This window comes from Seriola aureovittata, chromosome 8 (genome assembly GCF_021018895.1).
Source record: "Seriola aureovittata isolate HTS-2021-v1 ecotype China chromosome 8, ASM2101889v1, whole genome shotgun sequence".
NCBI classification, from domain to species: domain Eukaryota; kingdom Metazoa; phylum Chordata; class Actinopteri; order Carangiformes; family Carangidae; genus Seriola; species Seriola aureovittata.
In genome coordinates, this window is record NC_079371.1 from 3851850 (window position 1) to 3876854 (window position 25005).

Consider the following 25005-nt stretch of genomic DNA (forward strand, 5'->3'; position numbering starts at 1 on the left):
GTCACTGCTGATAAAATCCATGTTCCGTTCTCGAGAAACTGATCAAGATAACATTAAGTTTTTATATCCAGTATAATGCCGACCACTTATTCTTATCAACCCCTGCAGACAAACATGTCCGCAAGCAAAGCAAGTCCGTCACCTGCTCATGATTAGGAGGAAAATGTGCACACCACGCAATGTACGCGCACGCACACACACACACACACACACACACGCACACACACGCACACACACACACACACGAGCAGAAGCTGTCATATTCAACTAAACACTCTGTGACAGTAATTCCCAAAGACAAGCGAGGAACTTGGAGTTGGAGAAGTTTTCCAGACTTGGCTCAGCCTTCGCCTCTAACTTCGACAGAGCGATGAATCAAAGGCTTCTTCTTCTCAAGAGAGAGGAGAGCCATGTGACGCATCAATGCTAACAATGCTGCAGTGACACACAAGTTCAAAGGTCAAATTACAACTCTTTGATTCTGAGTTTCTTTGTCTCTCTCTCACTCTCTCTCAGTGAGAAGTGGAACAAACGAGCTACTGCTAATTCTCATTTGACACACGTCATTCCAAGGATGTTGAGAGTCACCTTTGAAAAAGAGTAAATTCTTACCCTTTACTGCATCAATCAAACTTTAAAGATATAGTGTCGGTGTTAAAAGAGCCTTGCTGTTACATTCCCCCCCATAGGTGAATGTAATTATATGCATGTAAAAGTGTTTATTTCCTTTCCTGTTCCTCAGGCTCTGTGGGCCTCAACTCCTGGATCCTCCCTCCTCGTGTTATTGGTTAGATCTGAGGACCTGCAGCCGACAAGTCCGGCCCATCGGCTTATTAGTTCACCTGCCGCGTGCCGTTTCCTGCCTGTTAAGAGCTATGTGTTTCAATGTTAACCATGGCTCCCTGGTAACCTTGAAATATCTATTTAGAGACTTTTCGTTTGTTGAATTTCAATTACAAGTTCTACTTTGATTTACTGCTTGTGTGATTTAACCTGTACGTTGTAAATCTTTCCAAGAGGTTTCAGCATTGTGTTGTTTGTGTGTAGTTATGGTTGTTATGTTTGTTGTTTGGGCCTGAGCTCTCCCTGAAATTAAATTTATGCTTCACTTTCTGGCAATAAAAGTTTGAGATTCTGAACAAATGATTCTTCAAGTTCCTCCTCTAGCTTTATGTTACTCCCCTCCCCACTAAACTGTTTTTGTCCCCCGTTACAGTCCCTGGAAATATACAAATATAACATCCAGTTTCTGCCATGTTACCAGCCAGCTGCATTCTTAAAAACAGCAGCAGCTATCTCTTTAATATCTCCGATTGTACGAGGCCATACAGACGCCGATGAATGCAATCGATCCGCCTTCTAAGGAGTTAAAAGTTTGTACTCTATCACAAATCAATTTGAAGACCAGAAGAAAATATAACATGTTTATTCTACATTTAATGATTCTGATGAGCAATAACAAATGACAAGATGATATTTTAGGAGGGAACTTCCATTAATTATGTGACGTATTGTATAAAATTTGTTCACAAAATGTTCATTTTAAGCACCTGAGTCCCTCTGGGATTCCAGCACGGACAGAACTTTAGGCGTTTGTTGTTGTTTCAGTGGTTCACATCAGTCTTTGACCTTTATTAGATTTCTAGGTTTTGGCTACAGACGCAGTTTTTAGTTCTCCGCTTCCTTTCACATGAAAGATGAAAAGCTGAACGGCCTCACGTCAGCGTTCACATACACTCATCGTTTGAGGATGCTCAAAACTAAACAAGAAGGTCAACTTTCAAATGTCTCCAGAAATAAAGCATAGCGGTTTCATGTCGAGCTGTATATTTCTTTTTTCTTCTCCACATTTTTCTGTTGATCATCCTCACATAAAAAAATAAATAAAATATACCGATTCAGGATTCAATTGTGAAGCAGTAGCTGGTATTTAAAAGGACATGTCTCTAATAGCAGGTGGAAAAGTTACGGCTGCATAGATGCATGAGAACATAATATATAACAACGAGAATAATAGGGAATAATAGTTTATTGAGTGAAGCAAAGACCTAAAGAATTTTTTTATGAGTGCTTGATTCTGAGTTCATGGAGACGACATTTGAGCTTTGAGCATTCGTGATTAAGAAACGTGATCAGAATGAGGAACGCTGCACTAAACATTTACCTTCAAGTACAGTACATTTTTAAAAACATATAAACCTACAATTCTGATTTTCATCCATTAATTGTTTCACTCTTGACATTTCCCCGACTCCTTAGTTTGGAGATACGTGTCGAGTGCAGGTGGGAGAACAATCAAGCCTTCGACTTTGAAGAGACTTTTCCGTCTAAGACATTTATAGATCAAATAAACTTGAAAAAAGAAAGTCTTCCTCTCATAACATACCACAAATTTTATGGTAGGTATAAACTCCAGTGCTCGCTTGACTAAATAACTTTTTTTTAGTCACCAGGATTTTTATTAACAAACGTTTTTTATGCATTCTAGCTGGTGTCATGTACTGAAAACATTCATCTCTCCCAAGACAAACTGCCGCCCCTCTGTGGGGGTGATGAATGGCTCTGACCCCAGTTCATCCTCTGGTTCATGTGTTCACAGACAGGTTTCTTCTGCTGCCAATAAACCCATTAAACCTCAGCAGTGGTTCCTGATTATTGGAAACTGCAATTCCACAAGAGGAGAAAAGAACTATATAAAGAAAAATAGGTATTTTTTTCTGTTTATACTCATTTGGATAAACTTCCAAATGTAAGTATTTTAGCAAGTTATTTCTTTGCACTATATATAAAAAAAAGAGTTTAATTTCATCATTCATTCATTCATTCATTCACAAGACATAGCTGAAATTATTCCAAAAATTTCAAACCTAATCCGCAGCATCAGAGGTTTTCTTTATGAGTCTATCGCGTTGTGCCTGTGATTATTACTCAATGAGGCTAAAACAGCTTAGTAAGCGTGCCACACACTCCCACCCCTGCAGCCATTCACATTCACATGCCAGACAGTGCCATTTCTACTCAGGCCTGCCCAGTGCTATTGTATATTTATCTGTGGGTAAGAACAGGGTGGGCTACAGGGAGCGGCCAGAGCAGAGCAGAGCAGAATACGTTCAAATCTGTAAAAGCTTAAAAAATGAAATGCAGTTTTCTGACTTTGCTAACAAAACACCGTGGCCGTGTCACATACAGTGGATCTTTACATTCAAACCGTACAGCTGGCATTCGGACAGAGGAGACGGCTTTCTTCCAAACTTGTTTTCCTAAGAGCTTAAACAGTCTGAATTCCGTCCCCCCGGTTCCCCTTCCTCAAGCCTCCCATTCCCCTCGACTCTCGATAAGTCCCTCTGATTCAACAAGCCGAATTTCCTGCCACTAAAACGGCCTAGCCCTGAGCTAAATGTTGGTATTCCAGCCAGTCCGTCCCATTTCCACCCTGATTAGATGATGGAACAATGTTTGGGTTCTAGATTAACCCCACTCCTGGCCCCCCATTGGCGCTACTCACTTCCAAACCCCCCCCCATTCCCTCCTATGTTGTTCTCCCCCAATTCTCTTCCAAGCTTTGCAGGGCCTTGAGCCCACAAGGAAGGAGTACTTAGACTGAGGATGGCTTGGCAGCTGGGGTGAATAAAGTGGAGGGAGGGGGACCTGTGATGAGAAGGACGAAGGAAACTTTGACTCGGGGTCACGTGAAATAGGGTGTGGGGGTGAAAGGCGGGTTGAAAATGATTACATTATCCTGTTTTTAGCAGCAAGGTGATGCTGACAGTTGTGACTTTCCAGCCAAGTCATTTACCATTTCATAAATCTGCATGTGTGTGAGTGTGTAAAGGAGTCGGGTGGGGGGAGCAGTTGCAGTCACACTTGATGCTATTCATACGCCAACACAGCTCTGCAGCCAAGGATTTGTATGTGTGCATGTGTGTGCGTGTGTGTACAGTAGGCATGAAATCTACTGTGACACGTTGAAAATGAAATCTATGAAACTTGCAGTAATTACTTATGAACAGTGTATTATATGCGATTCAGCAGCTCCCTTTCTCCAAAGCACAGCTGGGAAAGACTTACTAGTATCAAGGGTTTGAGATATGTCGCCCCTAAGGCTGACGCTTGGGGTTCGGTGTGAGGCTACGACTCTGGAATAAAACGTGGCTGAAGGTGCACTTGGAAAGATTTTTATATATAAATCCCATCAGTGTAAGTGAAAGAGTATATCCTATATATCCTGACTACCACACGAGATGCTGTCAGCTTAGTCGCCCAAGTTTAATTCATGAGATAAAGTTACTGGTGGGAAATAAAAGGAACCAAAACACTGGTCTCAAAAAATAAGACTTTCTTCAAAAGCAGTGTGGGAGTACTTCATCTAGAGCTCGTCAACGTGTCACTGGAGTTTCCTTCAGGATAAAACACAGTGGCCAGGCTCACTTGAATGATATAAGTGATATCTGTAACCTGATGTTAAAATAGTTCCTCTAGTTCCTCTAGAAACAAATTCACATATTTGCTTTCTGCAAAAATCGCACGCAACATTTTTACTTACATTATGTTTAGGCAGATTTTCACAACACGATTATCGTAGCCAAAAGAATTTAGAATAACAATATTATTGCAATATTTATACATTTAAAATAAATAAATAATCCAATTAACTTTGTTTATTGTGTGTTTTGTGTCTTTTTTGGCAAATGAATTAGACTCAAATACAAGTGTAAACAACATAGTAAGTACACAATATGTATATATGTGTATTATTGACACAATATCAATGTTTAATTTCTTAAATATCACCATTATCAATACTGGTATATCGCAACATCCCTAGGCCTAATCTTTGATTTCTGCCACTATAAATTTTAAACATATTAATAACTTTTTACAGATGTAAAATTAGCTTTTCAAATGATCACAGCTGAACATTAGACCTTGTTTACTGCTGTGCTACAAGCATCACTGAAGAAAACAAACTTTAAACAGCCTCATAAAAACATTAATAACATAACAAGCTTTAATTGTTGTCTGCATGTATTTAAAGGTCTGTCAGTGTGATGAATATGATAAAAAAGGTCTTGGTCCTTTTCGGTTTAGCGGCGGTGGTGTGATTGCTTTACATAATGTTCGTCTGAATTACAGACTGGGCCTTTAAAGTTTTGATAACCCTCGGCTCCCTCTGCGGTGCAGATCAGCCATCAGGCAAAAAGCTGCTGAGAAAGGAGCGGGGTGGAAGGGAAACAGTCTGATCTCACCAACAATGCCCCTTTAGAGGACCAGGGAGACCATTTGGGTGGGACAGGGACACACAGGGCTTTCATTGTGTCGCCCCACACTAGCGTTAAGGGATGTGTGTGAGGGGGAATGAACCTTCAGAACCCTTCAGCTCAGCACACACTCCAGGGTCCTCTGAACTCCCCTCCCTAGTCCAAATGCCGCCTCTTCAATTTAGCCATTACCCTGGGTGTGCAGTAACAACTCCCCATTGTGCTAACCCAGCTCACTTCGCACACATTTTCAGTTTAGTGAAATTAGACACAGGAAGTGAAAGTGAATGAAAGCACAAAAAGGCAAAGCAGAAAGTTGAAAAAGAAGGTAACTCTCTGTGGGAATAGGGACAGGCTCAGTTGATCAAACGCACATGAACAAATGTCTAATGATGGACACCTGTCAGTGGCATGGATCAAAGATGTGACCTTGTGCTTATAGGACAGCCCTTCCAACAACTAAGTCCCCTGTGTGTGTCTAAACTCTGCTGCTGACCCATGCAGACCACAGCAATACCTCACCATACCATACACCCCATACCTACTAGGGTTTTAGTGACAACCCCCCACAGCTTTGCAAGATCAGAAACAAAGAGCCTCCGTGTCAACACCGGCCCTCTGAGCTAAGCCTCCTAAGCAGCGGGGCTTTTCCAGGGGCCTCCACTAGTCTCCAATATCCTGCCTGCTACAGTTTCCACGGGGCTGAGGGCAACATCCAGCCACCGGCCACACTGAGAGCCGCAGTCAGAGAGACAGACAGGTCGACGCCCTGGTCCTGACCTGCTGGGATGGACATCCTGATGCCAGAGTTAGATCAGCAAGGTTGTAAAAAGGTGCTTTTATTGAGCACAGGGGCTCATTGGGTAAACTGGTGCTAAAGAAAGAAGTCTCAAGTCCTACTTGCATGGGAGTACTAAGAGTTACCCATCACACACCATAAATTATGAAGTGAACTAAATGACACATTCCTCAGCTAATTCGCCTTTGCCTTGCTGATTCATCTCTGAGCACAGAAATCACACCGAGGTCAAATTACATCTTGTGTTACTGGGAATTGGATTTGGGATTAGTATCATCATGAGTGTTGTCATGAGACTGCAATCTTCACCCAATTACAGCAGGTATCAGATTAGCATCACTGGAAATTGCTGCAATTATACTAAATCACTGGATGTTCCATCTGATATTAATCCCATGGAAACAGAGCTTCAGATTCAAGCACACTAGGTTCTCACTGAGTGATCTTTTTTTTTTTTTTAGTGATGTGATATTTTCTTGTAGACTGAGCAACACAAGACTTGGGAGAGTGTGAGCTGTGCGGTGCAGCGTGCTCAGTGCAGTATCCAGGCAACAGGCGGTGGATCTTAGCAAATACAAGGAAGATGTTAAGAAGTAGATTCATCTTCATGCTGTCATTCGAAGACAGGTAGGCCCGTGCAGCAGCCAAAACAAACAAAAAGCCCTCTACACTTTCAGCGTGATAAGATTCTGTCTTCTGTTGTGTACACGCTCAGACGTGCCCTCCCCTCTCCTCATCACAAAGCTTTGTCCTCAGCAAGGCTGAACTAATCAGGAGCCTCACGGACATACCGTGTCAACACTCGAGCACAATGAGGGTTAATCAGCCTGTTTACGAAGGCTTCTGCTATCACAAGTGTTGGGACGTTTGAGGCACTGGTTGACCAGTAGTGTAATCATGATGAAACATCCACTTGAGAAGCAACTCAGCGCTGATTCCATGACAGTTTCAACACAACAGGCTACTAGCATTCCTGAAATGCATGCACACTGGGTGGTTAGCCATTAGAGTGTTCAGTATTATGTAAGATGAATACAAAATAAAATAAATTTGTCAAACTTACAAAAAGTTTTCAAAATAAAAGCCAAAATGCATTATTAATTCTTGAATTAGACAAGAAAGATATTAAATAGTGGATATTCACAATACTGGATAATATCCATGATGCACAAACGAGTTAGCTGCCCTTAGAAGAGTAATTGCAAGTGGATTCTCTTAGATTAATGCTGTAACTGGGGGACACTACAGGATAAACGAGCATGTTAGACAAAGCTTTAGTGGTTTTAAAGCTCGGAAAATCCCACATTTAGAACTCAAATTCGTAAATCTGTATCTGGAAGGTAATGGAATCTCTGTTCCCCGACAGTTTCCCAAGGATAAAGCCCCTCTGTCACCCCTGAGAACACGGGTCGTCTGTCAGTCCACGTTAGCAGAGAGCTCCCATTAGGAAAAAGGAAGCACTGGAGCCAGACTTTCATTTACTCCAAATGCACAGAAATCCAGCCATTGTGCCTCTCCCCAGGGGTTTATAGGATTTAAGGAGGAATCTTGTGACCGATACAGTATCTTTCACCAGAAGCTGCAGTAAACGATAATTCAGCTTAAAAGGTCTAAAATATATATAGTCTAAAGGTAGATGTCCACGTATTTTTTGATTATAAAGCAGGTCTAGGTTTTATATTAATACTGTGAAAGTATAAAAGCACTCAGTCCACAGAGAAATGCATGCTGTCAGGACTTCCTGTAACTTTGTGATGTCACAGCAAAGCAGTCAACTCTCTCAGCCATGCCCCAAGCCCCGCCCTCCTGGACCCACCATCCAACCGTGCAGGATTTGGTTTTCTCTGAGTGTTTAACTGAAATCTGCTATATTTCTATTTGATCATTCAGAAAACAGTCGGCCAATCAGATGAGGGGCTCACAGCCAAAGTATTGATTAGATACTAACTGAGAATGCCACCCTGAGATAAACAGTTACTCCATCACATATCTAATGCTCAGCCCCTTTGAGGTGAAGATGATAATACTTGTGTATGTGATTTATTTGAGTTATACTACAGTGCTCTGCAGAGGCTAAAAGTTATGTCCGGTAATAATCCATGTGATGAAAAGCAGCACCAACGACCAGAGAACACCGCGCTGTGGGACTGTGAGCTAAACCCTAAAAATGTTCACGTGTTAAAATTAAATACTTCTTTAAGCAGATTTTAAAAAGGAATTTAGTTATGAGATAAAGCTTCAATTTCCATCATAGGATTACGAAAACCTGTAGCCTCCACCTATTTACACACAGTTGTAGCACTTACTTGTATTACTCATAATGCCTACACACACACACACACACACACACCTGCACTCTGGCAATAAACAATGTGAGATGGACTGATGACTGATCAGGTTGTGCAGCACGATCAACATTAACATTGGAATTAAGATTCGGAAAGAGAACTGCTTTGAGTTAGTTTACGGTGTCTGAAAAGTTTCACAACAGCTATTTTGCCTTAAATCTAAGAGGAGGGTGGGGGTGAGGGGGCTGACTGAAGCTTAGGATTTACTCACATTGCATAAGTTGCTTAGTAGCTGTTTGAATAACTGATTATATCACTGAGACCATTAAGAGTCTATTGCTGCATGCGGAGCGTGCACAATGTGAAAATGAAAAGTTCCCCTGAATGTGTTGGTCTGTGCAGAAACATGAGTTTACAGATGTGATCGCCCTCATCAGTTTGTTGAAAACAAAGACATATAATGTAATGCGTTATGTTTAAACCCCCTTCAACTGGGAGTTAGATTGGATCACTCAGACAAAACAACAAAAAACAAAGCTTGAGGAAGATTTTGATATAATCACTCTTTTCACCCCCATTGATTGCATTTAGCCACTAATCTTATTCACAGCATCATACAAAGCCTTCAAACAGCTGATAAAGTTGGAAGAGAAAATCCCCCTCGGATATTCTTACAGTTTTAATCTGTGATGTCTAGCACGTTCTGGGAGTTGTTTTTGTGATTCTCCCAAATTGTCTTGTCTCCACTTCAACTCAAGATTAGTGAATTCCCAGAAAGCCTTTCAACAACCCCCAGAGAGGGGTCATGAACTTTTTGCTTTCAGCTTCTGGGATACATGGGAAGATGGGGGAAGATATAGCAACACTATAGTAAGAGTAGGCAGGCGATTTTCAGTGAATAAAAGAGATCACAGAGTGTAAAGGCTGTCGTTCTAGTAGGTGATTTCACTAGTTCCTCTTGTCACAGGTGACCAGTCCAGTTATGTGGGTTGCTTCTTAGTGTGTTTCAGCCATAGGAACACAAAAGTCATCAACGACTGCTAGTCATTTGGGCTGATAATCAGATAACCAGAGCAAACCAACAACCCACTTGCTGCTTTTTGTAGGGGTCAAAGGTCAAAGGTCAAGACTACAGTGTCAAGGTAATACGTGCAGATAAGTTTCCTGCTCACCTTTAACGGGTTAGAGTTGGACTCGGGCCACCTAGGGGAGCTGTCAAGCTCGCCCCTGAAAAGAGGGAGGTGCAGCTGGGTAGATTAGTCAGGATTAGAGTTTATCCCCTGCTACCAGCAAGCTGATGGGGATAACTGCACTCAAGAGTCCAGCACTGTAAGCTAAGCCATTCCATTGTAGGTATTCAGTTGACACTATTAACTGGAGAGAACTGCAGTAAGTGAACTGCTGGTGTTTTGATGAAGGACAATTTGGCAAGACACACTGTATAATGCCACCGCGCTGGATCAAACTAAGTGAATCTGCTGGTTAAGCAATGTCTCTGATACAGTAGATAGATAGATGCTTTATTTCTCCCCTAAGGGAAACTCATGATTCAGTATGTGGCAATCCATATAACAAGCCCATTAGGAAAGAGTACAACACAGAGGGTGTGGATTTTTCTAAACAACTTCATCAGCATATCCAAAAAATAAAGCTACATAAAAAATTAGAAATCACCACCTCGTGGTTGTTTGCCTCCGCCAACCAGCCAAGTTACAGGAAATATGGTCCCAATTTCCCCTTCCTGAGTTACAGAATGGACTAAGGGTTGTAAGTTGACCTTTGACCGTTTGGATGTAAAATGTTTTAATGTTTTAATTTCATCCTTAAAGACATTTGAGTTAAATTGTGTCATAATTAATGTATGAATTTGTGAGTTATGGCCAAAAACATGAGTCGTGAGGTCACAGTGACCTTTGACCTTTGACCACCGAAATGTAATCAGTTCATCCTCGAGTCCAAGTGAACATTTGTGCCAAAGTTAAAGAAAAGGCGTAACTGAGATATCGCGTTCACCAGAATGGGACGGACAACATGAAAACAACACGCCTCTGTCTCTTGCTGTCGCCGGCGCGGAAGAATAATAAGCCAGATGCAAGTCAATTCTTCTAATCACATGCACATTACAGAGTTCCAGTACTTTATTTAGTCAATGAAATCCAAATAAATATAAATCAATAAACAGAACAACAGCAACAAAAAGGCCCTTTTAAACGGCACACAAGGACTGAATTTGGACAGCTGGACAAGGTGCTGCTTATCGCTGCATTTTTTTGCTGTTTATACTGGATTGGTGCTTCAATGAGAAATACTAAATGCCCTGTCACAATTCAATGTGGCCAACATTTAACAAATAGCCTCCCTGAATAGCAGGGCTGGCTGAGGTCCAGGCCTGGAGGAGGCTGGGGGAGACCTCTGCCTGCTGCTGTCGTTACACAGAGTCTGACCCGCTGCAGTCGGAGGGAACAGCACTCCTACTGTACAAGTCAAACATCTGCCACTTGGCGGACGCTTTTATCCCCTTGATTACAGCGAGCACTTGTATTTTCACCCCCGTCAGTGGCATAGCCAGGCTGTAGCCAGAGCAACAAAATGACAACTAACAGTTAGTATGGGACTCGTTGCCAGACTTGAAACCGGCCATCAGCTTTCGGTTGCCAAGGTTGTTATATATTAACTGGTGTGATAATAGTCCTATGTAATTATACTCCATATTTAATGAGGATATTATAACAAGAATGATTTTAATAAATGTATTTAGTGGTACTCTCCCTTCCTCCTCTATCTCTGTCAGAGACTCACGTAAAACATGCACATTAACTGGATTTAACGTGGATTCACTCAGTGGCTTACCTTCAATAATAAAACAAAAACATTTACAGTTTAAATTTAGATTGCAAAGTTGATAGATAATAGCATTGCTGAGTAAACTTATATGAGGCGGCTACACCACCACCTGACTTTAACTAAACACTTCTAATGAAGTAAATCATGGGAACAGCCGCCCTCCCATTTTACACATAGAACGACAGATACAGAGGATGTAAACAAAGGGTTCCAACAGGGGAAACCAGACTCGAGTCTTATTCGGTTAATTCATTATCTACTGCTCTGTTACAGCACCACACCACCCAGACACTGCCTGTAAATCAAACAGTACAGCCAACATGGTGTTGTGTCCATTTCCTGGGATTTTCAGTCAGTGAGGTTTAAGTCTATGGACAGCAGGTGGAGCTATTTATGGATTCAGTCATGGAGGTTTTATTGCTCTTGCACTGATTACCCAATTCCTTGTTATTGCTTCCTCTGGTTTAATAAAGATGTAAAGCTTCTTCTGCCCCTAAACACCTCATGAAAGACCAACTACAATATCAGAAATACTGACCAACAAAAGCAGCAGATGTTGACAGTTTCATTATCTGGGTATAATTTGGATCCCTGCTGGGCTGCATCTACTAATGTTAGAATATAATATGTTTCAGGTAGAAATACTTCAGATAATCAATTTCAACACATTGGTCATGAAATCATGTTTCAGTCCAGTGGTGCCTGTCCCTGTCCCTGTGGTACTGCCAGAATAGTTTAACGGCAGGTTCACCGCTCAGCATCTGCTGATACTATATTTAAGGGGATGTGGGTCCAACCCTGCCAATTAAACTTGATGCTGAGTAGTGACACGTCAGTCTGACAAGTGCAGATGGATGATGGGAAGTCATCAGAACATGTACCTGGTGGCTAGACCACCTAAAGTTTTACTCTGAGGATTCACTCCTGTAGAAAAACATCCATTAAATCCCATCCTCTTCTATACACAGTGCTCCAAAACACAAACTGAGGGTGAGAATCAATATTCAGGTCCTGACAGCTAAACATTTTCCATCCATATTTATTCCTCTGAGTCAACAGAGGCTTTAAGTTCAGCCCCTCTATGACTCAAACGCAAACTGCTGTAAGTATCTACAGTGTTTTGTGGTTTTCATGCTAATGTGGTGCAAAAATGCCAAAACAGTGGAGGAGAGAGCATGAAAAAATGTGAGAAACAGAGAGAAAGCAGACGCTTATTCTCATGCAAATAACAGCAAATGGTTTTAGCTGAATACCAAATGAGAGTCAGCGACGGCAGCACAGGGGCCAGGACCATGCAATGTTATCCATCCTCCATTACACTCTCATATCCTAAAACAGCAGTTAGTCTACTTAAATATGCTTCTCCCGTTAACTCGTAGAATGACCACAGGCAAAACTAAACGCAAAGAGACGAATAATCATATACTCTGTGTAGTCCTTCAGGCCTTCAGTAGGAAAGTAGGGACATTTTGAATTCTTCCAGTGAAGGTGGATTTGTGTACACATCTACACCATTATAGTATTAAATCCTGTTCTGTATCTACACAGCAAAGATTCTGTATCAACTATACAGAAATCCCCCCTCTGATAAAGCAGAAATACACCAGTGACAGCAATGCTGCATCATGCAGGCCAGTCCAGACAAACGCCAGTCAGCTGAGGGACGATTGTGTCACTTTCCAGAGTGTGGTGACAGCATGCATTGTTGTTGGGGGGTGACCAGCTGGGGATCTGCCCGTTTGTGTGTGTGTGTGTGTGTGTGTGTGTGTGTGTTGGTACATGCATCTGAATGGGATGGGGATTGAGGGGCTCAGGAATGCTGGGGTGAGTGGACATGGATTCATGTGTATGAGACTGTGTGTATGAGACAATGAAAGCCATCCCACTCAGTTCTAAAAGCCTCCATTCATGGTGGACCTGAGTCATCTGGTTCTCTGCGGTGCCAAAAAAAAAAAAAAAAATTCTCACGTTGAGTCTAACAATCTGATTTTACAACTGAAACAACAGAGGAAATCCCCTCCTGTTTAATACATATATTTTTGTATGTAACAAAACAAGCTGAAGTAGTTTCCTCCACCTGATTCAACCTATTGTCACTTTTCATCTTCAATGTTCTGTTGAAATAAACGTAATGGAAAATGAACAGTCGCTTTGACGGTGAATCCAAAGCCAAACTGGAGAACGCAGGCTGACTCCGAAAATGCCTGGATCAATCATTAATTATGCGTTTCAGGCAAAGAGCAAATAGGAAACGGTCAAATCCAACATAAGGATGCAATGAAACAGCTAAATGCTAACGCTAACATTGAAACATGCTCACAAAAGCAATGCTGATGTTTTTGCAGGTATAATGTTTACCATCTTAGTTTAGCATGTTAACGTGTTAACTAAAAAACACAAATGTCGACCTAATGGTGGATGAAAAGTCAGGGGGCGCTAACGTTAATGGGACACATCTGTATGTAATTTACAAATCCATGAAGTAAGTGTTGAGACATTTCACATAATAACTGAAAACTTTGATGTGGTGGTGGTCTTAAAAAGGAAAAATGAGGGGATCATCAGAGTCATAAAGATTCATCCTCTCAACATCAGAAACATCTCTACCACATTTCACAGCCTTCCACGCAATAGTTGGGATATTTCAGTCTGGACAAAGCAGTGGGCGGACCAGCTGTCCAACATGGACATCCCGAGAGCCTTGGCGCTAAATCTACTTGTGCTCTTCAGAAGATCATGTACAACAGAACAAAGCAAATTCAGAGCCAGCAAGAAGAAGGAGCAGGGTCTTTTTCTCATAAACCGGTCACACACTGTCGCTATACAACCGTCAGTCCGCCCGCCATCCTGTGCGGGTTGCACTTGCTCCCTCGATAGTCAGAAAGAGTCCAGCTCCCCAGTGCCCCAGCTCAGAAAACTAGGAAACCAGCTCAGCCCACATTGACCCAATTAGAAACATCCCCTGGACGGCAGAGAAACATCAGTCTCTGTCACATCCATCAAACAGTCCCACGTGCCCGCTAAGAAAAGCTCCAGATAGTGCAGGGCGCAGGAGGAAGTGTGTGTAACACCTGATGTAATGTTTTCTCGACCGCTCATGCTCTTTTTCCAACAGAAAAAAAGTTTCAGACCTACACTGGTGAAAGCTGCCCATCACAACCTCAGCCTACCACTGCTGATAAATAAGTGGGATGAGAGCAGCACAGCATTACGTCATAGATATTTGCAAGAGAACAGCGCTGCACATTTCCCAGCTGGTCTAAGAACTTGGACCTGCGGCCTTTCAGTCAGACACCCATGAATCAATCAATAAATCTGAGTTAAACGGGAGGCATGCAAAGCGACCCACATTGCCTGTGAATAAGGGCAATCAATAGAGCGATGGCAGAAAACATGACAGAGGAAGTATGCCCTGTAATTATGGGTAAAGATTAGAGAACAGGCTTGTGACTGAAAGGTTTTGAGTCTCTGAACGGCTCGAGAAAATCTGTTCGGCGGAAGTGAAGGATTGTGCCGACTCTGAACAGTTACTGAGCCACAGATTTCAGGTATGGTTGCTTTTCTCCCTGTATCTACTCCAAAAGGCCGGTGGTGAATATTTTAGATAAACCTGATTAACTTACACTTCTATAGAGTTTCATCTGTCTGTTTCAATGCCATCTCTGGTTTGTGGCTGCTGCTTAATGAAAAGAAAAGCAGGACCTTCAAGTAAAAGTTAAAAGGCTTTAAATTCTATGGTTAGTTCAAAAGAACATTAGTAATAGAAACAACTCCGGGGGGTTTTTGGACATGCTGTGGCTTTGATGAGGAAGTAGCGCACCAAAACTGCAAGAAGACAGCATAATAAATTCTACTTCAACAGTGCCTTGTAGTGGCTTCATTTTTTTTTCTTTTAAAAAGTTATTGATGGTAGCGTCTTAATTGAAGCAGCTGCGGTTTGTGCAGACACCAACAGAAGCGAAGTTTCTTCGGCTCGCTAGCTTTTATTTTCCCCTTTCAATGTGTCATCATTATAACTAGAACAGGATTTAAGTTTCTTACATCCAGGGCGCTGAGGGTCTGATCTCACAGCAAGTGGTGCCCACATCTTAAAAAAGAAAAAAGCCAACTCGGGAGGGAGGGAGCTCACAGGGGAAAAAAGGCAGAAAGATACAGACACAGTGATGCAGAGATACATGAAAAACATGCATATTGCAAGTCTAAGCCTCTTCTAGTGTTACAGTGTAAGTAGGTCCAGATAAACGCATTCTCTACATGCTTCGAGTATCATTTTAAAGGCCGAACCAGCCAACCCTCGCAGTAATATGCGGTCGTCAGCCGTCAGTTACATTTCTTTTCAGAGTGAGCATTAGGTGTACTGGCTGATGTGGCAAGTAACAACAATTGTTAACAGCTTTCCTGCAGAGCAGCCCTGGCACACAGCCCACTGTACCTCCTTCACTCAGGTCCTTATTGTCTGCATGTGTGTTTCAGTCGTAGGCTACCTTTGGGGACAAATCTCTAAAAGACTAAAGTCCAGTTAATTGGGGACAAAGCTGATTTATTGAGTCAGTGGGTAAGGTTAGGGTTAAGGGTAGGGGGAGGTTAGTCTCTAGGAAATGAATGTGAGTTACCACAAAGTGTGATCTATGATAACGTGTGTGTGTGTGTGTGTGTGTCGCACAGCAGTTTGAGTGTCGGGCTGCCTCGCTCTCTCCTCCTTCAAAGCTCGTTTTCTCTTTCAGTGCATTAACACACACACACACACACACACACACACACACACACACACACACACACACACACACACACACACACACACACACACACACACACAGGCCTGACAGCTGAACAAGACGAATATGTTCACCTTGTCAGAAGCAGATGTGCGACATCAGGTACTAACAGACAGACACACACACACACACACACACACACACACACACACACACACACACACACACACACACACACACACACACACACACACACACACACACACACACACACACACACACACACAGCCAGAAAGTCAAAGGGACACCCAGACTGAGCAGCAGATATTTGCACCCGGTGGCTGTTTTATAATTTTATCCATCTATTCATCCACACGTAGTTATTTGCGAATACTTGGGAAGGCGCCGTCTTTTTTGGCCTTTTAGTTAACAGCAAATTTTGGCATCAGCATCATGAAGTCTCACTGTCAGTAAGCCTTTAACCGAAGGCTAGACAATATGACATCAAATCAATAGTGCAATTATTTCAAACCTTTATCTTGATTACAATTAATGAACGATTACATCCTGTTTCGTTTTTCGAGCCGTGCTCTTTTCATATCCAGCAACGTGATTGTGTTTCAAGAGATTAAACAAAGTGGTGGTGTTATCTTTGGTCACTGTCCATGTGGTGTTCACCACTGTCTGGGGGTCGTGACTGATAACACCCGATCAGGAGGCGAGGCAGGTGTCTGTTTATGTTTCAGGGGTTGAAAACTCTGGAGTAGTGTGGGCGCCTGGCGTAAATGCAAAAGGGATGCGTTTTAAAACTAAAACGTATTCATATGGATGTGTTTGCTCCCGTTTCATCCATATCACCAGCTTGGCTTTGAGTGAACGGAGACTAAGTTGGACGGGGTGGAGGCACGTGACTGAACTTGAGGTAGTATTCTTTTAAGGGGACAGTTCATGAGCGCACGCACTGGGGAAATTATTAATCGAATTAACCAACATGAGCAAGATTAAGTCAGTGAGAGGTTATAAATGTCGGTTAACTGCCCTGTTACAAGTTATCTCATGAAGAAAGTCTGGCTTTAGTAAATCTGATCAAATGTTAATGTAAGAAAGACCAGAGAGGGCTTGTAAAATTCCCCTTATATTCTAGCAACTAAAGCATCCTTTCTATTTCAAGTTTATGATTTATGGTTTTTCATTAAGAGCCAAAAAAAACCTATTAGTAAACGCCTCCAACCATCCATCTTTAAAAATAAACAAAAAAATGAGCCATATTGATTACAATCAGTAAAAATACTAATGTTGTAGGAATGCTACTGTTTGTTTTAAGATGTCATCAACCTAACTGGATAGTGTTGCTTTAACCCAGTCCAGCGGCCGATTCTATTTGAATATATTTGGTTGTGAGATGAAGTATCGGCATATTTTACTAGATAACTTGGGCCATTTAGCTTTTCTTTTTCCTCCATGCTTCCGAGGAGCACAATTTATATGTGTGTGCTCCCCGTCAGCTGTGCCATCCACTTTGGCAGCTACAAACCTTTGAATATCCACTTTGCCATTATTGTAGGTGAACGGCAGCCAACAAATCCGCCTCTCCATCTGAAAGCTCCTTGAGATGAAGGGCATTATACAAATCAGCCACAGGCCGGACACACGAGAACCTGATGTTGCCTCCGAGATCAGGTGCAGCAAAAGGGGTAACAAGCCAACCCTGGTCATCACTGGCAAATTTTTCACTTCAAAACGACGAAACGTGATTCATGTTGAAAACACATGTACAGACGTGCACAGGGAGGGAGGGGGGCTAATCTCCCCATCTAGTTTGGTAATCCACCACATGATCACCTCTCACCCCAAACATGCGTGCGTGTTCATAAAGACCCATCTGGACCCAGACTGGCAGGCGTTTAATGATCACTGCATCATTTGTATTACTACTATATGGATTATTGTTGGTTGTCCAAACCTGCTCAAATACACAGAAAGCCTCTGATCATTTCTAACAAACTGTGGCCTCCCACAGCACTCACAGGATTTAAAACGATAGGAGCAAGAGTATGAAAAAATAATTGTATTAGGGGGCTGGAATAGCAGAATACATGCGTGTAAATGAGAATCAATCTGCTAATCCCTTGTTCTTGCCTTTTCACTAATACCACTGTGTTCACAACACGCTGGCTCTTTTCCCTGCTTCACCAGGAGAGGACAGAAGGCTGCTGCTGAGATTAAGGAGATCATAACCACTGGATTAGCGAATAGCATCTTACTTTTGGGGATTTCTCATCTGTGTGAGTGGCTGAAGCTATACAGTGCTGATTTATGTGCTGGCAAAGAAGGCAGGTAGGTTTAAATCATATTATAACAGCTATATCTTTCTGTAGTGCATTAGCTCAGATGAGCAGAATATGTATGGTTATGTTGTGAGCTCTGTGATCAATAGTCCTTTGGATGCTCGGTGTAGGCAGTATAAATGACAAAGTACTGAGGCTATGGCTAACAAAGCTAACTTGAAAAAGGGGTTTTGAGTGGTTTTTCAACATCATCATTCGCTGCATTTTTTGCTGTTGAAGAATGCAAAACAGAATAAATCTGGGTCAGAGAAAAGATCTGTGCACTGAACTGATATCTCTTACAAAAATTATTCAAAAGAGCATCTTTTCATCAAAGACAGTCAGGTCAAATTGACAATGACTGATCGCTTATCATGAATGAATGAACAGATGACACATGTACAAGCTTTGTGGATATGTATTCTCTACACTCTGACAGTCGACTGTTTGTCAAAAGCTTTTCAATTACTACAAATTCCTAGGTATTTAAATGTGTTTGAAAGCTGCTGCCTCTATCTTATAAGATATTATTAAAAAGGACTCTACTTAACTACAACGATAAACACACAAACAGATGTCAACATGTAGCTGTGAGAGCAGAGAAACCAAGCAAGAGACACGAGCGGCTGAAATGAATCATGTCCATGTTTCAACTTAATTCTCATCCTGGAATAATACACTTAACTGTGGACTCTAAGCTCATCACTCAAGCGGCACAGTCAATGATAGGGGGGGTTGTGGTAGACCATGGATTTCCAGCTCCTCAGAGCATTAAGGTGAGTGATGAGGGGGACATCCTGCACCCTCTTTTGACAGACACTTCCTTCTAAAATTACATTCTTCCATGGCTTGTAGTCATAGCAGTGCATCTGACAAGAAAGCTCGGCACTTAACACATCAGTCCACTCTGTAGGAAAGAATGAAAATGCCCCCAACTGGGAATGACATCACGGAACGACTCAGGAACGAATACATGCAGAGAGGCTGCAGATCTTTCTATGTATATGAAACTGGCTTTCCAAAACAGCCCGGGGCCAAAAACAGAGAGAGGTGTGGTATTGCATTTCAAAAGATGTTGCTGACGTGATATCCAACAAAGATAAGAGTCCATACCAGTGCAGATTCAGAATATTTACATCTTATACTCCAGTTATGAAGCTCATCTTCTTATTATGAGTGTCACTCACAGACATTTTGACAGCACAAACGGATAGTGATGAATGTGCATTAGCTTCAGTGGGATTGACCATCTGACCTTTTGGTTAGGGGGCCTGTTGCTAAACACCAGGCTATCATGACCCTCTTTGAAAATCAGACAGGAGACGGTGATCGTTTCCTTTCCCCATTTGTCTTCACCAGCAGCAAGTGTGCAGCAAAAAATAAAAATGTTATTCAAAAAGTACTTTGTATAATCTTATCACAACTGCAACACAGGCTATTCATGGCATGATGAATGCCAATCACAGCTTCAGTTCAATTTCAGGGAATGTGTATCAGCTGGTGCCAAATTTAAGATGGTCTGATCAGTAAAACACCAACATTATTTGTTATTCCAAGGGGAACACGGAGAAAAAACATGTATTGCTAAAGGCTGGAAAATTACTCACACTCACTTTCTCTTTCATTTTAACAGAGATAAACAAACAGATAAACACTCCATCTGGATGTCTTGTTCCACATACACCTCCAACAGCAAATTCTACCCAATCTGACCCAATCACAAAACCCAAATGCATCTATATCCACGCCAAACTAGGCACACAGAAATGTGGCGAGATGGTATATTGTTCTTACAGGGTGTGAGGATCATCATCAGTGTCAAAAACTCTCTTCTTGGCAAAGATTATCCTCTTTCTTTCTTTGTTTTACCATTTCCTTGGCTTTGTTCATTGTTTCCTGGCTGTTTCACTCAAAGTTTCCGTGGCAAACACCAGGAGCTGTCATCAAGTCTGGTCCCATCTGGCACTTTCGCCTGATGAACTGTAGCTCATTCCAGTCACATTAAGTTGGCTCTCATTGTCAGTATTTCACTGAAATCAATCATCATGCAAACATGTTTGGCAATGTAGTCCGCTGCCTGTTGGATGTTTTCCACTGCGCCTTTGCACAACACTTAATACATGACTTATTGTTTAAAAAATGTGTTTTTCTGATTCAGTTATGACTTAAAAGAATAACAAATGCTGACACAGGATTGGATACTGGCTGCAACTGTGTTTTGTAGTAGTGAGTAAATATTTTTTTGTATGTATTGACTTCAGGTTTTGGCGATGTGCAAGATTTCGTATCTCGATACAGTCGAGCTCAAATATCGCGATATACGATATTGTGGAGCGGCAGTTCAAACTTCAATTTTTCACAAGGTACAATGTACAGAAAGCAGAGCAGTGAAATGTGGGTCAGACTTGGCAGCAGGGCAGACTGTACATAACTGCAAAAAATATATATGTATATATTATGAAAAATATTGCTATTACAGCCCTGCACACATATCAAAAATACCTGTGTCGGGATAAAATAATGTGTACATACTGTGAAAAGCAGAGTGAAGATTAAATCTCCACTCACAATAATATCTCTCACTGAAGAGACAATTTACAAACAAGGATCAGTCTGTTGACTTGACTGCTTCACAGGATGATATCACTGGAATGATATCAGCCATTGATATGCAGATGTTATCACTTCTTCTTTCAGGCATGTCACAATGCAACTTCGTGTTAATCACAGGCCGCTGAACATGCCGTGACTTGGAGGTGTTGGGATTTCAGCGATAGAGAAAGTCAGAAATATACTGTGACAATACAGAACTAATAGAGAAGAGACTCCGAACAAGTTGAGACAAGCGCTGAAAAAAACACAGACGTCTTGCCGAGAAATATTATTTATATTTTCGAAACATAACGCAAGCTTTAACGTGCTTAAACATAGGTGGAGTGCCATCTACAGATACCTGACTTCCCATGTAACAACACAAAAGCCAAAGAAATTATGTGCATATGTGTGTGTGTGTATCTCCAACCATCTTAATTTGTCAATATTCTATTTCTAAATTATGATTATTTGATTTAACTATGACAGATCTGAAACGAATGGGCGATCATTAATCAATTAGTCAATTGAGAGGCGACTGTTACTATCTTGATAATGGAGTAATTGTTTCAGCTGTTTATCGAGCAAAAACAGTGAACAATGATAACATTTCTCAGACAAGAAATCAAGATAAACTGCACAACTAAGTTAAAGTACAGAGACAATCCAAGATGACCTGCCCTTCGTTGCAGAGATGCAGCAGTTTTAGAAAAGCCTCAGTTTTAAATCATATAGTATTAACTTCTCTGGCAACACGACCTAATTGCAAGTCTATTAACCTTCATTTGTTATTTTACACTGCTTTTACTGAGTGAGATTGACTCCTCAAAGAAAACCGGCAACCAACATGAAACACTTCAGCAACTTAATCTTTTGTATTTGGCTTTACATAAACTGACAAAACATCTTATTACACCCCACTGGATGTGAAACTGGATTTACAAGTTTTCTGTTCCATAATTAAAAGTTATTTAATTTCTTCTAATACATACTTCATTTCTATTCATCAGGAATGTTTTTCCTACAGAAATGTCTTTAATTATAACAAGGCAAGTGATGAAAATACTCAGCTCTGACTGAGTTATTGTCTCACAGTTATGCTTTGATATGAATTTGCCAGCGGCACAACAGTTCCCAACCATCACTGAGAAGAAAGCCAATTCATCAAACCACCAAGGTGTGTTCTGAGAAAAGACCCAGTCAGATCATCTCTTTGGGTTTCCGTCCACGCAAAAACACCCCGTGGCTACATGACACAAATCAATCAAGCTCACCAACTGAGGGTTTTCCACAACTCATCAAAGGACCAGTCAGACTCCTCTGAAGTTCATAAGAGCCTTAACTCTGTCATTAGCCACGGCGTTACTAACGACACGGTGAGAGGAAGCAGCCATAGAGGAAGTAATGAGTGCAGGTGTGAACGCTTCATATCAAGGTTTTTGAATGCTATTTGTGTGAGCTTGGTTCCCATGGTGACACATTTTAGAGGACTCATTTCTAATTGGAAGATAAGAGCTTGCTGCTTTGTAAGAAGAAAAATTAACAAAACTTGAAGATCCAGCAAACTTTTCCTTCTCTGTAATATTAAATCTATCTATGTTTCCTCATCTAGCAAAGCCATTTAAGTGCAAATAATCTCATGAATGAAAGAAAGATAAACATGATGCAAAGGAAACAGCCTACTTCTCATTTGTAAGTAATTTCCAGTGCCATCTTTGTCCATGATGCAACATGTGTCAAGGATTACTTTTGATATATTATAAATGCATGTCAGCCTGGTAATTCAGGACACGTCCGTTTACCGTTACAGTGGTGCTACAGCAAGGAAAAGGATAAAATCCAACACTGAACTATAAATCAGTTCCTACCCCGGATGCAACTGTGGCAGGACCACCAGAACATGTCGACAGAGAAGCATAAATCTGATTTTCAACAGCAGTCTTACGGGTCCCTGTGTGATCAGTTAGTGCACAGCTGAGCTCAGATTATTCTCACCTGACAAAACAAACCTCAAAGTTAATAGAAAAAAAAAAAAATCAACCCAAGCAAAATTGGTATGAACAGGCCCTAAAATATCACCAGGAGGTGATCAAACACGCCCCTGCAATACAAGCCTATGCTATGCAATTGTTTTCTTCTATTTGAGCTATACGTCTTCTTAATTAAGTATTTTAATAAAGCACATATGAGTCTTTGTTTCTCCCATGACACATTAGATATAAGATTAACAGGTGCAAGTATTGTTAAAAGCAAACAGCACAAATCTAAAAACATGAGAATAAAAGACAGGCAAAGGCAGGTGATTGGCTGACGATGTGCACAACACCAGAAACACAGGTCTCCACTGTATCTTTGCATGTTCTGATTAGTCACCTGCAATAGATGGCAAACAGAGGATGTGTTGTTCTAACCTCTAGCCTCAAGTCCTGACACCTTATATGACACAGCAGTTGAATATAAGCAGTCAAAACCCGGCCACTGGGTTGCTGACTGAGGCTTTTTGTTCATCTGTTCATTGAGGAACCAGTGACCTGTCTCTGGTTCCCTGAGGTGACTGAAGGACCATCGCCAGGTGTGTATAGGTAATGAAATCAGTCCCCATGGGGAAAGGGGTGATAGAAGAACAACAACACAGGAGCGGTATCAGTTCCCTTCCACCTTTTCAGCTCTCAGCCCCGAGCTGCCTCTGAGATTCTAGGTCAGTAGTGACTTTTTAAAAGATGTGATATGGGCCTCCCAGGAGTTTGGTGCTGCTAAATAGGCCTGTAATGGCCTCTGACACCATTAAAGGAGGATCTGTCATTCGTAACACGACTTTAAGATGTAATATACTTGCATATTAACACACTTCAGGCTACTAGGAAGATTTTAAAAGTTGAAAATATCCATAAACTCAAATCTTAAACTAGATGTATAAAGAAAACACATGTTTTTACAGACTCTGCCTTCTTATAATACAGAGGCAGCGTGTCAAGTTGTAGCAATGAGAAATCTGACTATTTGATGCATTAAAAATAGATGGGTAAACGGTAGATGGAACAATCCGACCAATACAAATGCAGCTGATAGCGATATGCAGGGACAACAATATGGCTTAGCCAGTACCACTGTCTTATATTTCACCCATTCATGCTGGTTAACGCAGGTGCTACACAGGGAAACCTGTCAGACATGCCTGATTTGAAGTATTTACCTGATTCTGCGGTTTATCTTACATTTATATTAAGTGACACACCTGACATTTGTGAATGGGTCTTGAACCTCTCAGTTAATTTAGGCTTTCCACGGTGCTTTATCAAACGTCTATCAACAATCAGGGCGATAACATTCGTGACAAAACACAGCATGACAGTAAAATACATATAAGGAAATAAGTGGAAATAGAAAAGATATACTGCCTGTTGGGGGGGGGGGGGGGGGGGCTCCTTTACAGAGGCCCCATAATCCCTACCAATGCCCCTGCTACACTGAATCACAGTGGGTTTAAAATCAGATTTTTAAGCCTTTACGTAAACCTACAAAGTGGAGACTACATTCTACCAGCGTGCCAGAGATAATCAGCCAGTTTGACCAGCGGACAGCTCACTGCAGGATGACAAAGTCAAATGCAATGGGGGCTGGCAAGTGTCGTGATTGAAATTCTCCCAGAACAAAACCTCATTTGTGTGATTGTTCACCAGGCTCGCAATGAGGCAAAAATCCATTCCACATGATGCATTCATTGTTTTCAGCCAAACATGCACCAGGCCCCACAGTAGCCACAGCTACTGTACAATGGCCCTCACCAAAAAACAACTGAAAGCCTGCTGCAATATTCAGGAGGGTCCCTACAAAAATGTGCACTATCCTATTAGGAATATTATGGCAGGACAGCTAGGTTATGTCATTACAGGTAGAAATGTGTAGCTCTCTGTTTCTGGGTAATATTAACTATGTACGGACTTTCTAAGACACAAGTTAACGGAGGAATGTTACACTAAAAAAAGATTACAACACGAATAAATTCAGCATATTTGCCACAAACACACCAGCAAGCGACACTGTAACCCATCTCAGGAACTTCATACGAATAAAACTGGGATTTTCGCCGGAATCTGAGTCAGATATTTGCTGTTTGAGTCACCTTTCAACAGGTGACGAAGCAATAAAACCCAAACTGCCGTTTAGAGGAGACGGCGCTGC

The 25005-nt window shown here is 41.5% G+C and overlaps 1 protein-coding gene across 11 annotated transcripts in view; it reads right to left on the reverse strand.

Annotated features, from left to right (window-relative positions):
• The window catches only part of LOC130173343 (LIM and calponin homology domains-containing protein 1-like), an 89893-nt gene that overhangs the window by 64452 nt on the left and 436 nt on the right, over positions 1-25005 (reverse strand). The window lies entirely within an intron of this gene.